Below are 9,151 nucleotides of genomic sequence, written 5' to 3' on the forward strand. Positions count from 1 at the left end.
CACACAGAATGTCACTGACCTTCATTCAGCATCCATATTTGTAATGTTTTATTTCATAGTATAAAACTCGATGACTAGGTGACGGTTGCACAATCATGTGAAAGCACCGTGGAACTGTATGCTTGCAGATGGTTAAAACATGAAACTAGGAAGAGTAGGTGAATAGCATCTTTTGAAGTGTCTTGCACAGTAGATCACTGAACTGTTGTTCTGTAACAAGCCACCATGGACTGTCACTGGTATACAAAATAGATGTGAATTTCTCATGTGTCTTGGGGTTCATCCCATCCAAGCTGGACTTACTTGAAGGCCTCTGATGAAGGTCTGGGCCGATGGAGGCCTTGAGTGCTGGCTGGAGGTTGGCTGATTAGGCATTAGGACCTGACGATGGACCTCAGTTCCATGTGTTTCTCATCTGCCCGAGGCCAGTGCAGCGCCCTTCTCCGGGTGCTCCTGGAGGCGCCAGAGAGTAAGCCCCAAGCACAAGCTTATCTTGAGCCTCTCCCTGGGCCACTTCTGCTAATATCCTGTTGATGAAAGCAAGTCCGTGGAGCCCAAAGTCAAGTCTCAGGGTGAGTCACTCAACCGCAGTGGATGGGAGGCACTCAACAGTGTATGGAAGAGAAGATGGAAATAGGAAGGTGTGAAGAATCAGGGCCAAATGATGTAATCTACCATACATCGTGTGGAATACTAGTGACTAGAGACCAATTCTACGAGGAGAATTATTTTATATAACTTTGTGGTGCCCTCCCACTGTGGCCAGGTTTTTAATCAGACCTGTGATGTAATCTGGAATATCCATTTTCAGCAATTAGGATTGTGGTTGCACATTTCAGGGAGGGTGTAGTTTGGTGACAGTCTTGTCTAATATTCAGCCCAGCTGACAAAGACTGACCATGCTACGCTGAGCCTACGTTTTGTAATCAATAAAGCACCTTCCATGCCTTTCCTCACATTGGTGATTGTTTCATCTAGTTGCCCTTCTTAGTCACTTGTACCTGTACCTGACGTTTTGTAATCAATAAAGCACCTTCCATGCCTTTCCTCACATTGGTGATTGTTTCATCTAGTTGCCCTTCTTAGTCACTTGTACCTGTATCTGAATCGTACTGATCCTTACCGCAGACTCATTTCAAGACACTTTACCCCATGAAATCTTCCCTGAGCTTTATACTAAAAAAACATTTTTTTTCCACCTTGGCTTATTCCCATGGCTTAGCATATTTGGCATACCATTCAGTCATGACTTACTTGCTACTGGGTTCTAAGTTCTGTGTATGTGTGATTCTTATGTGTCCAAACAGGATGCAAGCTCCTTAAAGGAGGAGTGGGAAAAATCCTAGGTTTGCAGATTTGAAATCCAAGCTCTCGTGCTGACTCTGCCATTACCTAGCTTGGCAAGCCATTTCAGTATGTGCCGATGCATCACTATTGTTATGGGGGTCCCTCAATGCAATGTGACTTAGCAGAAGGGAAGAGAGAGACACAGGGAGGCAAATCTCATGTGAAGAGCCACAGAGGGAAGAGGCCAGTAAACAAAGAGGCAGAGGGGAGAGTGATACGGCAAGAAGCCAAGGGACATTTGGGAGTACCACAAGCTGGAAGAGGCAAGGAAGGATCTTACCCTACAGGTTTCAAAGAGAACATGGCCCAGCCAACATCTGGATTTTAAATTCTAGCCTCCGGAACTGTGACACAATAAATTTCTGTTGTTTGAAGCCATCTATCTGGTGGTGCTGTATTGTGCAGCCCTAGGAAAATCATACAGCCATCCTTCCACTGTGAGGTCTTGAACAAACGGTCTGTAAAATAAGAGACTCTCTTGTGGTATGTTCGATCTATTTGCAATTCCCCAAAACACCTCATGTAGCACACTGTTAGAGAGTAAGTTCTCAATATATTGATTGTATTGATTGATTAAAAATTTATACCCTGATTTTATACAGGGTAGGTTTAGAACAGTGAACAGCATTTAGAACAGAGAAACTATTCTGTATGATACAGTAACAGCATATACAAGACATTGTCCATTTGTCAAAGCTCATAAAACTGTATAAGAGAAACAGTGAACCGTAATGTAAAGTATTCCACACTCATGCAAGATGTTGATAATAGGGGAAAGTGTGGTGGGGAGAGGGAGTAGGTGGGGACTCTACTTTCCGAGCAATTGCTCTGTAAATGTAAAACCATTCTAAAAAAAAAAATCTAATAGGAATGACTAATCTGCTCAATGATATTTGAAGGTCCCCCCCTACCAATTCTAAATTGAATTGTATCTCCATACAAAGGAAGGATGGAATTAAATGCAATAAAGTTCCTCAGCAGGGAAAACTGAACTTGCCCGAGTATAGTAGTAAGTTCAATGACAAGTAATTATCACTGAAAGTAATAATAAATGTAGCCATTCCTTTTATGACTAACTCTTGATTTCTTAAAAGATTCCATTTAAAAGTTTCATTTTAAATTCTTTATTGTTATCTTAAATTGCTGAAAATGCATATTCCAGGTAAGATCTGGTTTGGGTGAAAACCCTAAGCAAGGTGAGGAGGCACCAGAAAGTGATATGGCAGAATGTGGACAATGAGATAATGTGTGCAGGAATGCTGCTATGTTTTCCCCAAAGGAGACAAAACCAAAGACTACTAGAGATTCTCATGGTTGTTGTATCTTTGGCAACCTTTGAAGAGTGACAATGACTTCACATTTGGTTTTGTGACTCAGGAAGGCTATCCATGAAGATAGAGAACAGTTAGACTATTTTGTCTCTCCTGTGCTAAAAGTGTGTGTCCTTCCTTCCTATAATTTTACATCCAGTAAGATTGGTGGGGCTAATTTTAGGATGGAAGGTTCTCATTCAAACTATCCTTGTTGGATTTTCTCCTCACTCTGTAAATGAATCACACATCACTTGTGATCATGTGGGAAAGTATGACACACGCAACACATGGAAGTTGACTTTTACTCCGTTAATCTAAGCTATCTGATAGACAGCAGTGATGAGTGACTTATAAGGCAGTAGAAGGAAAAGTGATATTTCATACTTGTTTCCATGTACAGTGTTGCATAAATGTAATGTAGTAATTGTGATATTACACAAAATGGATTCTGATCAAAATATCCCTTTCCATTGATTAAATGTGAAAGCAATTTATATCTCTCAAGTCAATATCAAGAAATCATAATTATGTTAATGAAAATAGTACCAGTAAGGCAAATAGGCATGGGTTTTGTGCCACTCAATTTCAGGCACTGTATAGTAAATGAATTCTTTTTTTTTTTTTAAAATTTTTTTTTTTTAACGTTTATTTATTTTTTGAGACAGAGAGAGACAGAGCATGAACGGGGGAGGGTCAGAGAGAGAGGGAGACACAGAATCCGAAACAGGCTCCAGGCTCTGAGCTGTCAGCACAGAGCCTGACGCGGGGCTCGAACTCACGGACTGTGAGATCATGACCTGAGCCGAAGTCGGACGCTTAACCGACCAAGCCACCCAGGCGCCCCTTTTTTTTTTTTTTTTTTTTTAAATTTTTTTTTTAACGTTTATTTATTTTTTGAGACAGAGAGAGACAGAGCATGAACGGGGGAGGGTCAGAGAGAGAGGGAGACACAGAATCCGAAACAGGCTCCAGGCTCTGAGCTGTCAGCACAGAGCCTGACGCGGAATGAATTCTTAAAAGTGACACTTTAAACCCATAACCAGTAAAGAAATCAAATTAGTAATCAAAAATCTGCCAAGAAACGAGAGTCCAGGGCTGATGGGTTTCCAGGGGATTCCTCTATTCTTAGAGGATGATAGAATTCCTGTATCCTTAGAATAGAACCACCTATTCTTTTGAAGCTGTTCCAAAAAAATAGAAATGGAAGGAAAAGTTCCAAAGTCATTTGATGAGGCCAGAATTACCTTGATTCCAAAACCAGATAAAGACCCCACTAGAAAGGAGAAGTACAGACCAATTTCCCTGATGAGCATGGATGCAAAAATCCTCAAAAAGATACTAGCCAAACAGATCCAACAATACAGTCAAAGAATTATTCACCATGACCAAGTATGCTTTACACCTGGGATGCAGGGTGGTTCAATATCCACAGAATAACCAATGTGATACATCACCTCAATAAAAGAAAGGACAAGAACAACATGATCCTCTCAATAGATGCAGAGAAAGCATTTGACAAAATACAGCATCCTTTATTGATAAAAACCCTCAAGAATGTAGGGATAGAAGGATCATACCTCAAGATCATAAAAGCCATATATGAAAGACTTACCACTAATATCATCCTCAATGGGGAAAAACTGAGAGCTTCCCCCCTAAGATGAGGAACATGATGAAATGTCCACTGTCGCCACTGTTACTCAACATTGTATTGGAAATCCTAGCCCCAGAAATCAGACAACATAAAGGAATAAGGGGCATCCAAATCGGCAAGGAGGAAGTCAAACATTCACTCTTCACAGACAATATGATACTCTATATGGAAAACAGAAAAGATTCCACCAAAAAACTGCTAGAACTGATCCATGAATTCAGCAAAGTCGCAGGATATAAAATCAATGCACAGAAATCAGTTGCATTCCTATACACTAATAATGAAGCAACAGCAGGAGAAATCAAAGAATTGATCCCATTTACAATTGCACCAAAACTCATAAAATATGTAGGAATAAACGTAACCAAAGAGGTGAAAAATCTATACACTGAAAACTATAGAAAGCTTATGAAATAAATTGAAGAAGACACACCAGAAACAAAAACGAAAACAAGTGGAAAAACATTCCATGCTCATGGACAGGAAGAACAAATATTGTTAAAATGATGATACAATGTAAAGCAATCTACATATTCAGTGCAATCCCCATCAAAATAACACCAGCATTCTTGACAGAACTAAAACAATCAGTCTTCAAATTTGTGTGGAACCAGAAAAGACTCCGAATAGCCAAAGCAATCCTGAAAAAGAAAACCAAAGCTGGAGGCATCACAATCCTGGACTTCAAGATGAATTACAAAGCTATAATTATCAAGACAGTATGGTACTGGCACAAAAACAGACACTCATATCCACAGAACAGAATAGAGAACCCAGAAATGGACCCACAAACATCTGGCTAACTGATGTTTGACAAAGCAGGAAAGAATATCCAATGGAATAAACACAATCTCTTCAGCAAATGGTGCTGGGAAAGCTGGACAGTAACATGCAGAAAAATGAAGCTGGACCACTGTCTTATACCATACAAAAAAATACACTCAAAATTGAGGAAAGACCTAAACATAAGACAGGAAGCCATCAAAATCCTCGAGGAGAAAGCAGGCCACAACCTCTTTGACCCAGGCTGCAGCAACTTTGTTGACATGTCTCTGGAGGCAATTAAAAAAAAAAAAGCTAAAATAAAGTATTGGGACCTCATTAAGATAAAAAGCTTGTGCACCACAAAGGAAAAAATCAGCAAAACTAAAAGGCAACCAACAGAATGGGAGATGATATTTGCCAATGACATATCACGTAAAGGGTTAGTATCTAAAATCTAGAAAGAACTTAGCAAACTCAACATCATCCCCCCTAAAAAAGAAATAATCCAGGGAAGAAATGGGCAAAAGACCTGAATAGCTCCTGTTCCAAAGAAGACATCCAGATGGCTAACAGACACATGAAAAGATGTTCAACATCACTCATCATCAGGGAAATACAAAATAAAACCACAGTGAGATACTACCTCACCCCTGTCAGAATGGCTGTAATCAACAACTCAGATGACAACAACAGATGTTGGCGAGGCTGCGGAAAAAGAGGATCCCTTTTGCAGTGCTGGTGGGAATGCAAACTGGTGCAGCCACTCTTGTAAACAGTATGGAGTTTCATCGAAAAATTAAAAATAGAACTACCCTACAACCTAGCAATTACACTACTAGGTATCTGTCCAAGGGATACAGGTGTACTGTTTCAAAGGGGTAGACACACCCAATGTTTATAGCAGTGCTATCGACAATAGGCAAAGTATGGAAAGAGTCCAAATGTTCATGGATGGATGAATGGATAAAGAAGATGTGGTGTATGTATATACGATGGAGTATTACTTGGCAATGAAAAAGAATGAAATCTCGCCATTTGCAACAATGTGGGTGGAAGCAGAGTGTATTATGCAAAGCGAAATTAGCTAGTCAGGGAAAGACAAGTATCATATAACCACTCATATGAGGAATTTAAGATACAAAACAGATGAACATAAGGGAAGGGAAGCAAAAAATAATATAAAAAAAAGGAGGGGGAGAAAATATAAGAAACTCTTAAACAGAGAACAAACTAAGAGTTGTTGGAGGGGTTTTGGGTGGGGGGAATGGGCTAAATGGGTAAGGGGCATTAGGGAGGACACTTGTTGGGGTGAGCACTGGGTATTATACACAGGGCAGGAATCAGTGGAATCTGCTCCTGAAATCATTATAGCACTATATGCTAACTAACTTGGATGTACATTGAAAAATGAAAAACAAAAATTTAAAGGTGAAAATTTCACTTTATAATCATGCAATATGCCCTTTATTGGAAGATACACAAAATCATTAAATCTGGTTAGGGAGAGGAAATTCTGGTTGAGCAATAGCATCAAATAGTAACCCATTTAATTACCTCTCATCTTCTAAGGTGTTCTCAATGAATGCCTGAATTGCTTGTGTTCACAAAGCAAGTAATTCAGAATTAAATCATGCCCTGTTGGGACAAGGCTATAGCCAGAGATCCAAATGAAACAGATATAAGTAACATGCCTCGTAGAAAATTTAAAGCAATAATCATAAGGATAATCACTGGACTTGAGAAGAGTGGAAGACAAGAGTGAGGTACTTAACACAGAGATAAGGAATAACATAGCAAAAAAAAGGGCTCAATAAAGGATACGAGAAAAACACTTAATGGAATGAACAGCACTATGGAAGGAGCAAAGGAACAAATTAGTGACCTAGAAGAAACAGTAAGGGAATGTAATCAAGCTGAACAAAAGAGAGAAGAGTTATGCAAAACAAGAATAGATTCCATGTCTTCTTCAACTCAGTGACTTCATCAAATGAAATAACATTCATATTAACCAAGTCCCAGAAGAAGAAGAGAGAAAAGGGGGCTGAAAATTTATTTGAAGAAATAGTAGCTGAAAACTTCCCATATCTGGACAAAGAAATAGATATCCAGGTCCAGAATGGACAGAGAACTCGCGCCAGAATCAACAAGAGGAGATGCACACCAAGACCTACTGTAATCAACTTTGCAAAATACAGGGATAAAGACAAAAATTTTAAAGCAGCAAGACAAAAGAAGTCAGTAAGTTACAAGGGAAACCCCATAAGGCTAGGAGGAGATTTTCAATAGAAACTTCACAAGTCAGAAGGGAGTGGCAGGATATATTCAAAGTGCTGAATGGGAAAAAATCTGCAGCCAAGAATATCCTATCCAACCAAGAATATTCTATCAGAATAGAAGGAGAGCTAAAGAATTTCCCAGACAAATAAAAACTGAAGGAGTTCATGACCACTAAACCAGCTCTTAAGAAATATTAAAAGGGATTCTTTGAGTGGATACGGGAGACTAAAAGTGACAGTACAGAGGTAGGATACACAAAAGCAGTAAAAGTGAATATTTTAGTAAAAAAATCAGTCAAGGGACTCACACAAAAAGGATATAAAATATAATAACACCTACCTTAAATATGGGGAGGAGAGGAGAAAAGAATGAGTTCAAACTTAATGCATCTCAGCTTAATATAGACTGCTGTATGCAGAAGAGGTTATATACAAATGTAAGGGTGACCTATATCAAAAGCCACAAATAAATATGCAAAGAATAGGAACAAATTCAAATATATTACTAAAGAAAATGATGAAAACATGAAAGAGAGAAAGACGAGACAGGATCAGAAAAAATCTTCAGAAACAACTGTGAAACAAGTACTGAAATGGCAATAAATACGTATCTGTCAATAATTACTTTAAATGTAAATGGACTAAATGCTCCAATAAAAACACAGGGTGGAGGCACCTGGGTGGCTCTGTTGGTTAAGTGTCCGACTCTTGGTATCACTCAGCTGAGGTCAACATCTTGCTATGGTGAGATTGAGTCCAGTGCCGGGCTCTGTGCTGAATGAGCAGCCTGCCTAAGACTGTTTCTCTCCCGGGGCGCCTGGGTGTCTCAGTTAAGAATCTGACTCTTGGTTTCAGCTCAGGTCATAATCTCAGAGTTTGAGAGTTCAAGCCCCACATCACGCTCTGTGCTGACAGCATGCAGCCTGGCTGGGATTCTCTCTGTCCCTCTCTCTCTGCCCCTCCTCTTCTCTCTCTGTCTCTCAAAATAAACTTTAAAAAAAATGTAAAAGATTCTCTCTCTCCCTCTCTCTCTGCTCCTCCCCTGCTTGCATGCATGCACTCTCATGCTTTGTCTCGCAAAATTAATAAATAGATAAATAGATAAATAACAACAACAAGATATAGGGTAACAGTAAATTAAAAAAAAAGACACATCTATATGCTGTCTACAAGAGGCTCATTGTAGACCTAAAAACACCTGCACATTAAAAGTGAGAGGATACTGAAATATCTATCATGCAAATGAAGGTCAAAAGAAAGCAAGAGTAGCAATAGTTGTATCGGTGAAAATAGACCTTTAAAGCAAAAATTACAACAAAAAACAAAGAAGGACACTATATAATAAAAAAGTTGACAATCAAATAAGAAAATATAACAATCGTCAATACTTATGTACCCACCATGAGAGTACCCAAATACATAAAACAGTTAGTAACAGAAAAAAAGAAACTAATTGTTAGTAATACAAGAACAGTAGGGAACTTTAACACCCCACTCAGGTCAATGGACAGGTCATCTAAACAGAAAATCAACAAGGAAACAATGGCTGTGAATGAGACACTGGAATAGATGGATTTAACATATAAATTCAGAACATTCCATCCTAAAACAGGAGAATACACATTATTTTCAAGTGCACATGGAGCATTCTCCAGAATAGATTACATACCGGCCCACTGAACAAATCCCAACAAATTTGAGAAGACTGAAATCATCCAATGCATCTTTTCTGACCATTACAGAATAAAACCAGAAGTCAACCACAAGACAAAATCTTGAAAGACGACAAATTCATG

Source organism: Panthera leo, chromosome E1 (assembly GCF_018350215.1).
Source record: "Panthera leo isolate Ple1 chromosome E1, P.leo_Ple1_pat1.1, whole genome shotgun sequence".
Lineage (NCBI taxonomy): Eukaryota > Metazoa > Chordata > Mammalia > Carnivora > Felidae > Panthera > Panthera leo.